We start from the raw sequence: 7,260 nt of genomic DNA on the forward strand, positions 1-7,260 counted from the left end.
CAGCATCAGTCAGTTCCCTTTTTTCCTTGGGACTGTGCAAAGCATAACATGCTAAGGCATTTGCAAAGCAGCTTTTCCGTGGTAATAGCAAGTTACAATTGCCTCACAATGACATGCTATACACATTGCTGTTACTAAATTGTGTGGAGGCAAAATACAACTTAAATTGTATTCAGTGGAGCGTTTGGAGATACTATGGTATTTGTAAAATAATTGTGTAATACAGTACATTTTTGTGTTACCTAGCCCATACCACAGTCAGGTTCTATATTGTACAATCCACAATGTTAAGGACCTTGCTGTAATGTCTGAATTTAATTTAAGTGTTTGAAGTCTTGAATTGTGGCTGCCTCATATTAGTTCTTTCAACTATGGATGTGAATCAGGATGATAATGTAGTATTCATGATAATTCAGTTTGTCTTTCTGGCCAAATGTTAACTTATAGGTGATGCTTCTTAGAGTTATATCATGAAAAGGTCTTTGCTCTAAAGAAAATATGAGATAAACCATTTCATAGGTCAGTCCCCTAGGAGACTAAGGGAGGTGCTAAGGCAGAGAGGGTTTTCACTAGCTCACGCAGTGTGTGAATTTAGACATGCTTTGCCACCATTTCTAACTTTAATCTGGTGCCTTACTCAACAAATCACGTGTTATCCTTTGTTATCAGAAGACGTGATAGCAGCTTTCAGAAAGATTAATAAGAGAAACAGCAAACAAATAATGAAAAAATGCTTCTAATTACCTAACATTAAATTTGCAACAAACAGATTTTTATTCTTAAATGACAGCTGCAACATTCTTTTCTCCTGAGATTAAGTCATTCAAGATTGTCCAGTGTTGTCTTGGAGGGCCAAAATCTCGCCCTTTTTGACAGCCACTGGCAATGTGAAATGTTCCTATTTAGGTTAATTGTATGTAAAATTAGATCCTATGAATATCAAAAATCCGGAATGACTCCAGTCTTGTAGTACTAATGCTGACCGCACCTTAATGGAAACTACACAACTGTATACACAAAGAAGTACAATAATGAAGATACCTTTTAACGGTGTCCAGCCCTTTTCACCATTAAATGGCGGACATGAAAATGTGGGACTACTTTGTATTTATAGGGAAATTATAAAATCGATTTGTGGAAATTATGGTTGTTGAGACATTTTTTAGTCCATGTTGCCACCATAGATATATTCAAGAAGATTGAGCAATCGTGTAGTATATCTCCAGGTTAGCGGTAGATTTTGTTCTTAGTGTAGTCATTGCAAAGCTTTTCTTGTGGTAATAGTGTTTCTGGGTTTTCCATCAAAAACATAAACTATACGGAGTAGCGCACACTTTGTTATAAGAGAAACTAGAAGAAAAGCATTCCAGAAAATGATTCACATTAACTTTGTCTCACAACATCATACTGGAATGAAATATTAGTTCAATTTTTTAAATTGATCAAAAAGTAAAAAAAATATATATATAGTATTGGCACATGCTTTATTAAGGGTGGAGTGAAAAGAAGTCACGTGGTTGGAGCTTGCTGCTCAAACTTGAATTCATAGAAATGTACAAAAATTATGAGTTAGCAGGGTGGTATGAAAAAGGAAGGTTTATTGATCGAAATATGTTGAGCATATATTCTGATCTTGTCCTCATAGTTACTAATATAATGCCGTGAATTTCAAGCTTTATAGATATCTTTTTTATCTTCTTGGAAGACTGTGAAAAGATTCTTCCTGGAAAAAAAACAGTGTTGATACAGGAAACAGACAACTTTTATCCTCAAATAAACCCATGTCTTTTAAAAACAATACTAAATTATTTATTTCTCGTACACAGTCAGAACATTTTGTGCTTCAAAAAGATATTTAAACATAAAAGTGAAAAAATAATAGACAGACAGTATGTGATTTAGAGAAGGGCAGCTTTTCATCTTTTTTTGTGATAGTTTGAAAACATTCTGAGGAACTAAACATAAGATTGTGAGGGAGAAATCCAAACACCTCGAAGGGAATTGTTTTCTTTTATCGTTTTTCTAATATTGGTTTGATGTGTGACATTTTACCATATGAAAAGGATTTTCCAAATCATTGTTGTTTCCTGAACTTGTTTACCATCTGTGTGGATCAACGGGTGAAGCTATTAAACCAATAAAAGGAATGTAGTGGAAAAGTTTAAGGCACTCCTGTATTATGAGAAATCAATCTTTTTAAACACCATATTTCTCTTTGCTTTTCTGTATCATCGTTCAAAAACTAAGCATTTTAATTTGTTTTGTGTTGCAATCTGCAATTTCCATGTTTGAAGGAAAAATACATTGCAAGTAAGTACACATTGTTTTGAAAAGAATAGTTAACATATATAATCTGCAATGAACTTAAGTTTAAATATATTGATTTTCAATAAAAATTTGGCTGGGCTATATTAAAATCATGTGCACCTTTCTCTCATATGGAAATCTGGAATGCACCTGCACAGGTAAAAGCCACAGTATTCTGCCTATATGGTTTAAATCAAAGTGAGATGGAATCAATGGCCTGCGGTGCAAGAAGGAAACTCTGGCGTGCATCTATCTATTTTCAACTTGTGGAAAACAAGTCTCCCTAACTAGTAGCGTCTTTCCCCAACTTTTTATGTGCTCCACCCACATTCATACCCTGAACTCGCATATAATCCTGCTCCTCATAGGAGTACATTTTTAAGAATTTTCACTGTGAGAAACTACTTGCAAATATTTAGTGAACACTCTGAAACCTGAGACATTTTAGATGCACAAAAGGTTTGCTGGCGGATCCACACAAAAATACTCACTAACCCTTCCAAATTGATGGAATTTGCATGCGGCAAATTCTATCTGTCATTCAGAACCTGACCATTACTTCACTATTGGAAATTCATTTATTTGAACATCCAAATTGAACTTCGATGTTCCAAAAGAGTATTGAATTGAGACCTCTTACAGGTTTTCATGGAACGGCAAACATGAAGGCAGCGATCCCTTCTGCAGCATGTACAACAAACAGTAGATGAGCCTAAAGTATGCTTTGTAATCCAGCACCTCGAACAGACATAGCTATATATAGAAAACAGTAAAATGTAAGGACCAATCAATCCACCTCCCCTGCAACTTTCCTTACCCACCATAACACTCTGGGAGCTACTCACTTTCCAAACAGATTCCCACTCACTCTTGTAACTGTTAGAACTAAGGCAGATCATAGATGCAAAATACTGTAACATAGCAAAATCCAAAGGAAATGATGGACGGAGTGTTGAACATTGCAAGCACTCACCCCCAGTCAACTGATCTGGGTTTAATCCATCACCGTTCTTTAGCCCACTCTGCCACCCCAGTTCAGACATGGCCATATGCAAATCAGTCTGACCCAGTGCCTCATGGGAACAGTCCAGCCCGAACTGCCAAGCCATGTCTTCCCTGGACCGGAAACAAGCTTCCTAGGACCGGTTTCTGGCATTTCAGCCGTCTTCAGCCAGGCTTGCTTGAATCCAGTGGCAAAGTGAGCAAAGGACTCACGTCTGAGCATACCCTGCCAACTTATGGCGAACAAAGCAAAAACCAAAGGAAATGATGGACGGAGTGTTGAACATTGCAAGCACTCACCCCCAGTCAACTGATCTGGGTTTAATCCATCACCGTTCTTTAGCCCACTCTGCCACCCCAGCTCAGACATGGCATATGCAAATCAGTCTGACCCTGTACCTCATGGGAACAGTCCAGCCCGAACTGCCAAGCCATGTCTTCCTTGGACCGGAAACAAGCTTCCTAGGACCGGTTTCTGGCATTTCAGCCGTCTTCAGCCAGGCTTGCTTGAATCCAGTGGCAAAGTGAGCAAGGGACGACATGGCTTGGCAGTTCGGGCTGGACTGTTCACATGAGGCACAGGGTCAGACTGATTTGCATATGGCCATGTCTGAACTGGGGTGTCAGAGTGGGCTAAAAAATGGTGATGGATTAAACCCAGATCAGTTGACTGGGGGTGAGTGCTTGCAATGTTCAACACTCCGCCCATCGTTTCCTTTGGTTTTTAAATACTGCAACATGCCATAGCTGCATGGAGGTGTCAATCAGTGCACACAATTAATCCTATTCTGCAACAAGAGAGCAACAGGACTAACTTCACCAGTAACTTTGAACAGAGATCCTAGAACAATTGATTTTTGCATTTTGGTGGAAGCAGTGCTTAATTTGTGCAGGTGCTTTCTGGTGCTCAGCACCGGCGCTTAATTGACAGCACCGGGGCTTATGACTGTCTGCCACATGGTAGTGATGTCTGCCAATTTAGGTATGAGCACAACAACTTCTGTTTATTATTTCAATGAAAATTTCCAATTATCAGTATTTGCCTCCAAAGCCATTCTTATAGCTTTGGGGGCCTGTAATAATATGAATTGTCACACTTTTCAGAGTGTGATGATTAGTAGTGTGTTGGTGCTGTCATTGGTAGTGCTGCCAGGGGCAACAGATGGTGCAAGCTCTAGTGTCCTCCTTTCGAGGGCCCCAGCACTACGTTTTTTACAAATTAAGCACTGGGTGGAAGAGACAACACAACATGAGAAGAGTGTTGTTTTCAAGAATTGACCCATTTAGAAATACGGTAAGAATCTAGATAGTATGACAGCTGTAATTAAGGGGATGGCCCAAAAACAAGCACATAAATAATAGTAATATCCCTGAGTAACTCTTTAATATCTGGTTATGGGTTAGATACTGACTGCAACTTTTTCCACACCGTCAAAACAAGTTGGCGAGTTTTATACAAGGTTATTTAATTCACAATAAAGCAGCATCAATGGTGAAACTAGGGAATCATGTAGGGTTCCATGTATTATAATTTGAGTTATTGCATGGTTTTGCATCTTGACCTTGATCATAATAATAATCCACATTTGTAAAGCGCGAGGGGGCGTCGGGAAAATTAAGCAAGCTATTGCCCAGAGTCACATGATGCTGAGCTAAACTGCCTCCGGCGCCGGGGATCGAACCGTGATCCCCAGATTCAGGAGTCGATCGCCCTGGCCAGGCGCCACACCTCTTCCAGTAAAAATAGCTGTTTGGTACATTTCTAATTTAAACACGTTTCTTGTGCATTGCCTTCGTAGTACAATCAAATCTTAGTATGTAGATTTTTAGAAATGATGTGCAGACGTGGAGATACGAATATTGATTCAAGTCCAAATGCATGTAAAGTGTAGGAAAGAGTCGAAAATCAGAAATTAGGCTCCCAAAAGTGCTGCAGACGATGGCTGAAAAAAGTAATTTCATTTCTGATAGCATGTTCTTTTCATGTTCAGGCTAGAGTCGGGGGACGCAGAACTGACGCAGCAACTGCTTTAACAGCCCCGTGTTTACTCAGACAGAAAACATTACAATTGTCAATGCACGTAGTGTGAATGATGATGACTGACAATTATACTGACAAAAACACGTGTATGTAAAGAGAGAAGCTCAATCACTCGAGAACGAATTTATTTTGCAAACGAAACTATTATTGGTTAAACCTAAGTAAGGTGTAACTACAGAAAGTGCAATCACAAATTAGTTGTTTTACTTTTTTAACAGACTCTTCCTAGTTGTCAATGAAATCATCAAGACATTTTCTAAACAGGACAAGGGGCCTCATTTACGAGTTTTGGCTGCAGGGCAGCACAGCAAGTCACTGTGCTGCACTGCCCTGCATCAAAAGGAACTGGCAGGAACGCACTGTATTTATGATATACAGTGCATTCCTGTCCATTGCCTCTGCGCTGGTGTCGTTTTGGCTGCCTTGCGCCAACGCAGGCACTTTTGCACATTGGTGCAAGGGCGTCTGCATTGTTGACAGGATTATTTTTGTGCAGGAAGGAACACCTTCCTGCACAAAAAAAATAAATTGACGCGTTTTCCTCTCTCTAGTATGCAGCAGATTGCAGCACACAAAGAAAGGGCAAAAAACGAGGAGAAAAAAACATATTTCTTCTTGTTACACCTACCTTGGGGAAGAGTACAGTTTTGACGCATTGCCAGGTTTACAGATCCTTGTAAATATGGGAATGCGTCAAAACCTATGGGTGTTGTATGGGAACACCCACTGCAACACCCATGGAGTGCCTCCCTGACGCAGTGTAAGGCGACATTGCGGTTTACGCTGCATTGCCTTACACCATATCTACGAGGCCATGAAAATCAAAGCAAAGTAGCTTTGCATAACCTAGTAAATATGGGTCTGCACTCTGTGCCACCGGAGCATCAAGAACTGTGATGCACTGGCAAGGGGCTTGTAAACAAACCCTAAAGGGCCTCATTTACAAATATTTGGTGTAGGCCAGCACCGCAAGATGTGTGCCATGCCCCCATACACTGCATAAACTATAGGTAATCACCCTTGCTGCAGGCCTTATAGCCCTGAGGCAGGGTGCACTATATCCCATGTGTGGACATATCTGCATATGCAGATATGACCCTGTTATATCTGAGCCGGTCTAGGATATTGTAAGTGCACAGAGAAGCGATAGAGAGTACATGGGCTGTATACTTGTCATTACAAGTTTCCTAGCTCCATGATGGCTTTACTGTACCCTAAGATGTTTAATTCCGTGAATCATGTCTTAATAAATACTCACTGATGCCAATGTTGGGTTTATTAATAAATGCAAACAGAAGACCCTTTGGAGGGTACCCTGAAAACCTACCAAGCACTGGTGTGGTCTCTAACTAGTCTTAGTCAGCCTTCCACCACCAGACATGTTTCTGACCTCATGGGGTGAGAGCCAGCGTTCTCAGGCCGGAAGCAAAGACTGCTCTGGCTCGAGGTACTTGACACCTCGTCCAGGCCAGGATGGCCTTCCAGGGAAAGAAGCTTCAAAGGTGATGCTGTCTTTGAAATGCTACCCAGGCAGCTTCAGATAGGGGAGGATGCCAACCCCCCTTTCCTGCTCCAAATGTGCCAGGAGGGTATGTGGGAAAGGTAGTAGATTATGAGGTGTGCCCATATTTAGCCAGCTCCACCCTTAAGGCGGGGCAGGTGATGTGGACAAGACTTTTCAAATTCCTCCATCTTGTGATGGCAGGATTTCAACCGATTAGGGCGCCCAGTCCCACAGGAAGTGGCCACTTAGAGGGTGTAGACAACCTAAAGGTAGGTAGCCCGTTGGCAACTACCTGTCACTTAATTTAGTATTTAGGTGGTATCCCTGGACCTTGCACTCTACATTCGATGGACACAGAGAACAAAGAAGAGCTGCTGACCCGTGGACTGAAGTCCTGCTGCAGAAA

Source organism: Triturus cristatus, chromosome 11, assembly GCF_964204655.1.
Source record: "Triturus cristatus chromosome 11, aTriCri1.1, whole genome shotgun sequence".
Lineage (NCBI taxonomy): Eukaryota > Metazoa > Chordata > Amphibia > Caudata > Salamandridae > Triturus > Triturus cristatus.